Here is a 7577-nt window from a genome sequence, read left to right on the forward strand (position 1 = left end):
GTGTGGTTATTTGTTTAAAAAAAATGGTTCAATCTAATTAATTGATATTTTTGGTTTTTTGTTTTTTTTTTCAAATCTAGCAATACAATTCTAAGTGAGATTGTTATTTGTTATTTAAAATGCTTTTTAAATGAATAGATTTATTCAATCCCGTGAAAATTTTATAAGACAATTTGATTTTATAAATTAGAGAACATAAACTATGATTATAAAAAAATTATATTATATAATTATAAAAAAATTTATATTATGCGAAATTGGCCCAAAAAAAAAACGAAGATATTTATTAATTATATTAAACTAAAACAAATTACTTATTTCATCATACTTTGTTTATAAAGAATTAAAATTTTAAATATTTAAAAATAATTTATTTTAACTATAATAGTAAAATTAATAAATATATTAAATAAACATTATAAAACAATGCAACCATATAAATAATATTACATTAAAATAAATTTTACCATCTCTTAAATAAATTAAAAAAACGCCCTTCCCTCACATATTTAAATACAACTAGGATACCCCGGATGCGGGTGCTTGAGGTTACATTCAAGGCGATGGGACGGGAGTTGGCGATGAATGAAGGCCACCTGTCTGCCATGCGTAGAAGCGCTGTCTCCATATGGGGGAAGGGACATTTCCAGCGGCGCATGACTCGGTTTAAAGGAATGCAGCAGGGGAGCATTAATGCTCCGTTCGCCTCCGCACGCGATGCTTGGCTCGGCTCCTCGGCTCCCATGAATGCCATAGTTATGGCGGGAGCGTCTCGAGGCAAAGGTTGGCGCATTATATACGGTCTCAGCCATGGGTTCAGCATGCTGTTTCAGGTTCTGTTTAGGTTCAATCTGCTGCTTCTGGCGCTGTTGGGGTTGGGCTCTGGCTCGAAGCCTCCGGCCATTCCCCCGACTCTTGTGGTTGTTTCAGGCACTCGTCCGTTTGTCTTCATGTATGGTCTTAGCCCGTCTGTTTGGTCTATTCCCCTGACTGTGTTGGGTTTAACCTCGGCTGTTTTGTGCTCCAATTCTGCATTGGGCAAAGAGGCTCTGTTCGGCCCTGCAGTCATGCCCCGGCTTCGACAGCGAATACTCAGCCGCCGCGGTACCTCCCGAGGTGCGTCCACCCGCCCCTCTCATAATGAAAGAGCAAGCTTTCTAAGGCCCGGCCAATTTCTGGACGCCAGCTCCCCAGGGTCCTCATCCTCGCCCTCCTTCGGCTCAGCGATTTTCACTTTCAATAGTTCACTAAACCATCCTCGGATTAGCACCCATGTTTCGGTGCTTTTCATTGAGCAGACCCAAGATGAGGGCGAATCCAGCACTCAACGGGAGGAGATGCCAATTGTTGGTTCTACGAGAGCCATGAAGACGCCAATTGCAGGTCCTACGAGGGATATGGAAACGCCAATTGCAGGTTCTACGAGTGCTAGGGAGACGCTGGTCAGCCATGACGAGGACGTCAAGATGGAGCCTGTTCCCCCGGGTCCAACTGCTACGGAGGAGGTCCAGGCTCAGGACTTGGCGGACTTTGGATGGTGCAGGATTGTGGAGGAGACCCCTGAGGCCTAACCCAATTACTGAGGCTTCTTCTCTGGTTTTGCGGCCCGATAGTGAGGGCATTTGGTCTATTCTGAAATTTTGTCTATGTTATTGTGTCAATGCTGTGGCGTCCAGGTTCTGGATTTTTGTCTAGGTGATTGGGTAACTGTTTCTGTCAAAACGTTTTTGGCTCCCCTGCGCGGGAATGCAAATTTGACTCCTCTGGCTCCCCTGCGCGGGAATGCCAATTGGACTGATATGTCCTCTCAGTTGTTGAACTCCGTTGTTCCATGCTGCCACTCCCTCTAGGCAGCTGGTTCTTTCTGCCAGTTATGTTGTAAATGTACTCTGTTAATGTGAATAATAGTTTAGTTTTACCGAGAAAAAAAAAAATACAACTAGGATATCCTAGAAGAAAGGGAATAACCAGTAGAACATTATGTGTTACAATTTTTATTTTCTTTCTTTTTGTGTCAAGCTTTTTAACGTTTAATCTTTATGCTTATTTATGAAGAAGAAATGCTACATAGTGGCTTCTCTTTGAGACTTACTAAAAAAATTGAAAATATTTTATCACAATTGTTATATATTAAAAGAATTAATTACTATGTCTTCTAAATGCGGTTGTAAAATGTATTTTCCCATTAAAAATTTATTCCTCTTTATATTGACATAAAGTTATGAATAATGCCATAACATTGATTGTAAAATTCTTAAAGTTATGCACGTTTTGCCAATAAACATTTTATCATTTAGTCAATGATTATATTAATGATTTCATGAAAGCAAATTAATAGAAGCACATGAACTGGTAATTAGCCTAGAATAGTTTTTTTTGCTGGTAATCAATGCTATTCCATGCCAATAATTTTGTCATGTACTTTGTGCTTTTAAATAAATTTTTATTAATTATAAGTGTAAAATGGAATGCTAATATTCTTTATCAAAATTCATTTGGGAAAATTAATATTATATTATTTAATTTTATTTAAATTAAATGTATTAATGTTAAAAATATTAATATTTTATTATTTAAAAATAAAACATAAAATCAAAATACTTATATTAAAAAATATTTATAATAATTTAATTAACCCATTATATAATTATTATTAAAAATAAAACTAAAAAATTATCACAAAATTTAATTATCACTCTATTTTAAAAAAATCAAATTTAACATAACAAATTTGACTTTTTAAAATAGAGTGATAATTAAATTTTGTGATAATTATATATATATATATATATATATATATATATATATATATATATATATTAAATCTAAAAACTTCCATACAAAGTACAAAGCTATACAACATTTAGGCAAACAAAGATATACAGAATATGCTAACTTTAATTTGTTCAAATTTTTCTTAATTTCTCTAAATCTAATTATATTTATTTAAGCTATATATATATAATTAATATAAGAGAATCACTTTACTTTAGAGAAAGAAAAAATATATGATAAATGATAAAATAAAAAAAAATGATTTTTCGTGTTAAAAAGTGAAAGGAAAAAAAAGAGTAATAAAATAAAGAAATAATTTTTTTGCAAGAGCAAGAACTGAATTTCCTTTCTTATTGCATGTGATGAGTCCCATAATTGAGTGTGACTTTTCATTGTACTTCACAAAGGAGTGGACATGTATTACAAAGGTTAGGTTAGGGTACGTTACAATTAACACAAGGATGGTGTAAAATGAGTAAAATAAAAAAATAAAAAATTATTACGAGTGTGTAGGTGTTTCTCACGTTAGGATAAGGTATACATTTTCAATTTTAATTACATAAAATTTTATATTGACTTTTCAGTGTATTTCACAAAGGAGTGGACATGTATTACAAAGGTTAGGTTAGGGTACGTTACAATTAACACAAGGATGGTGTAAAATGAGTAAAATAAAAAAATAAAAATAAAAAATTATTACCAGTGTGTAGGTGTTTAGGATAAGGTTTACATTTTCAATTTTAATTACATAAAATTTTATATTTTATTAGATATTTCATTTATAGATAATAATTAATTTATTAAATTTAACAATTAGTTTTATAAATAATAATTAATTTATTAAATTTAACAATTAGTTTTTATTGTGGTTAGGTTTTCGTAAATGGTTATGATAGTGTTCATAATGTTTACCTTATATATATGGTACTTCCATACACAGTGTAAAGTTATACAATATTTATTTGTCTATTTGTTATGTTGTTAATTTTAACTTGCTCAAATTTCTCATAATCTCTTTGAATCTGGTTGTACCACATTTTATACTTTTCACGATTTAGATGATTTATTAGTTCAATAACAAATGTTTAGAAAAATAATAATACATAAATGTGTTGTGTTTGCTTGGGGTAGCTCAATTGCCAATGGTCATGGAAATGAAGTCTCACCGAATCGGAAGTCTTGGGTTCAAATCATGTGTTATCCCCCTCGATAGGGGTGAGAAGTTGGACATGATGAAGATGTAGCCCTACCAAGCTTGAAAAAAAAATACATGAATGCGTTGTAGAGCAATAAAACACCATAAATTATTAAGGATATTATCATGACTTGATAACTTGAAATGATGCAAGAAAGAGAAAGAGATGTATGTCAGTAAACCTCAATACACGTTAACCTTCAGAATTTATTAGGTAAGGGACGAGATTTACTTTAGCTTCATGTCTTTGACTTAATGAATTCAAAATCTTTCGCCATTGAATCTACTTAGTATGAAAATTAAACCATTCTTACAATTCTCGAATTTATTTATATCACTGTAGGACCATCCATCCATGATAGGACCTTTGTACTTTTGGCTCTTTAACCCATACATTGAGCAATAACATGTTCAATCTGATAGCTAAGCAGATTGCAGAAAAATATATTAAAATATTGTCAAAAAATACTAAATTTGAATGTGTAAAGTTAAACTATGGAAATTTTACAACAAAAAAAAATTATCAACTCCAAATTAATATGGTTTGGACCAAAAACCCAATGCAATATCCTACTATTTGTGGCAGGGATAATAACTTGGGTATTACATGCACATAAGTCCCTTAGTTATTCAATTTAGAATAATACATTGAATGTGGTAAAATGAATTTAATAGCCTAACTACCAAGGTGACAATGTGCTCGAGAATTTTTATGAACAAAAACCAAATCACTAGTGGCTACAGCTGACGTAAGACATGGCAACTCTCAAGACTATTAACGTAAAATTAACTTTTCTTCTGCTAATGTTAATGAATAAGTGCCCTCCATTCAATCTAGCCTTGTGGAATCTTCATTCCTACGCACCTGCATGCACACACAACACCAACAATATTTACAATACTCTCTCTCACACACACACACACACACACACACACACATATATATATATATGTCATAGCTACAAAAGAGAGATAAAATCCCAACTAAAATATTATGAATATTCTTATTACCTGTCAAGCATCATAGTGGTGGCTTGTGGGTTGGTTCTAGGACCATCTATACATGTTGAGGTATCCACAATCCCGAGACTCTCAACTTCGTTGACTTGATATCTCTGGTTAACCACAAAGCCAACTTCACATCCTCCATGGAAATGCTAGATTGTGTTCAACGTCAGAACATCTCAGAGAATTCAATATTCCTCTAGTCCTACATGCACCCTTAGTGGGACAAAGGGTTCAAGACAACCCCTGTGCATTAATAAGCTGGCATCTCACTAGTTCTACACCATACAGGTAGTGGGTATCCTTAAGGCCTCTCAAAATTACATTGAGTCCCTCGGCATCTTTGTCAATGTCAGCCTAAATCTATAGATCTATATTACTATTTTATTTTTTTCACACCATATCTATTTTATATTATCTTCCTAACATTCCCTTCTCCCAATTTGTGACCAACTAAAAACGCAACCATGCTCACTTTCCACATAGTATTTTGGTGTGTGGTCCACAAATTTTGGTTGACTCCCATGCTTAAGATTCAAAAATTAATTTTGGTTAATCTCAACAATATTATATTCTTTTAATTACATTTTTTAAATTGCAAATTCAAAGCCACAACAACCATGGCTGCTAAAGAGTAAATGTGATTATCTTCACAGTATTGTCACTAATGATATTTTTTTAATCGAATGCACGACATGATTCTCACAAAGTAGTAGCAGTATTCTCGTGTAAGGATATAATTGCTTAAAGGAAACATTTATTCAAATTATAACAACGTGAGGGGAATGATCTATGTGGTGGGGGGATAGTGTATAACAACACTCTCTCATTGGTTTAAAGGCATATTTGAACAAGTTGAATCAAACTACTACAAACCAACATGAGGACACTTCCAAGCAACCGTAAAATGTTCCAAATAAGCATACTTGTAAATAGTTTAACCTATAGTTGCGAAAAAAATTAAAAGCCTCCTCCTACAAGGCATATAAAACATGACTGCTAAGCATTGGTTGGCATCGAAATTATTACAAAACATCATAATGCCAACATCCCTACATGTTTTTGTAGAGGTGGTACTCCTCTTTCTCATTCAAATATTTAGTATACTTTTGCTATTAATAAAATGAAGCTTTCATTATATCTACACCTGTGAGTTGACTAGGAGGTCAAAAAGAGAAAGTAACAAATAAATTATATTTGAAAGATGATAACCTTACAAACATAACTAATTAAATTCATTCCATCGCATCCATCCTTTCTACAATGAGGGAAATGCTTTTGAAGCAATATTCATAGACAAAAAATAATACTAATGGACCAAATTTCAAATAGCTTTAAATGATTACAATCAGTCAAAATCACAAGATGCATAAGAGAAACATACATGAGAACTCATGCTTATAGAAAACCTTGAAACTGTAACCACCCCTCCCACATTTACCTAGTTTCACCGTCCCACCAGGATAAACATGAGAGGAAGAGCTACAATGAACTAACTCGACCTCCTAGGTCCAATTAAGGAAGTGGGGTGACCAATGACGACAAATGGATCACTCAACACCTCCTACAAGAGCCACGGGTCACTTAGGGGTTAAACAACCACCCCAGGTGGCCAAATCCTGAGCTAGACCTCTATTTATCAACCCTGAGCCCTTAACCGCTCCCACAACAAGGCCTCCATGTGGTTGGCAGCCTCCAACCGCATGCACAAGCCTACATCCATGCAGTTGCAACTGCAACCCAACTTTTCTAGTTTAGAGGGTGCAGCCTTGGATTCTGAGCCTAAAGTCCAGGTCATCCTCTAGACCACTGCCCATAACTTAGTGAGACTTTCAAGAATCAATAATGACATAAAGACAAATTCATTCATACAAAATAACCTTGAATTATGAAATTGTTTCCCTTTTGACTACCTATTTCCCTATCCTTTATCTTTTTGTGACCATTTTTGTAGCAGTCTTAGCATACTCAAGGTTATTTCAACTTATAAAAGATACTAATCATCCATGTTTTAGAATCTATGTTACTTTATGAATTATAATGAAAGCATCTCTACAATTACAAAATCTTGATCATTCCAGAACTAATGTTGAATTCCGCAACCATTTCCATGACTAGACATGTTGCAATGCATCAATAAAGTGATGAAGGGTATATGAAGATAACAAATGTCCACCACATGAACGACCATCTATCAGCATGAATTGACATGTTATAGAGATCAGGAGATCCAAGAGTCAAACTCTAAGTATGACGGTGCAGTGGCCAAGTGAAGATAAGAATAAGATCACAAAGACATCAGGTGAGCATGGAAAAGACCTGTTCAATCACAAGGATATGATTCGAGAAGAATCCCTCATGATTTTCTCTTCTAGTAGAAAATCACGAGGAGATAAAGTTCTAATTTAAATCTATTTCCTAGATGGAAGAACAATTTCATTTCTTATCAACATAGAACTCTTGAATTAGTTTTAATGAAAATTGTATAAAAGCCATAAGGAAAAACCCAAAAGACAGTTCAAAAAGTTAAGTACGTTGTGGTTCATTTCCAATATTTGTGAAACTTTGTTTTGAATTAATACAATCCTCTATTTTCAATGCG

Source organism: Pinus tabuliformis, chromosome 3_1, assembly GCF_031772625.1.
Source record: "Pinus tabuliformis cultivar Carrire ecotype Pingquan chromosome 3_1, CPIR1, whole genome shotgun sequence".
NCBI classification, from domain to species: domain Eukaryota; kingdom Viridiplantae; phylum Streptophyta; class Pinopsida; order Pinales; family Pinaceae; genus Pinus; species Pinus tabuliformis.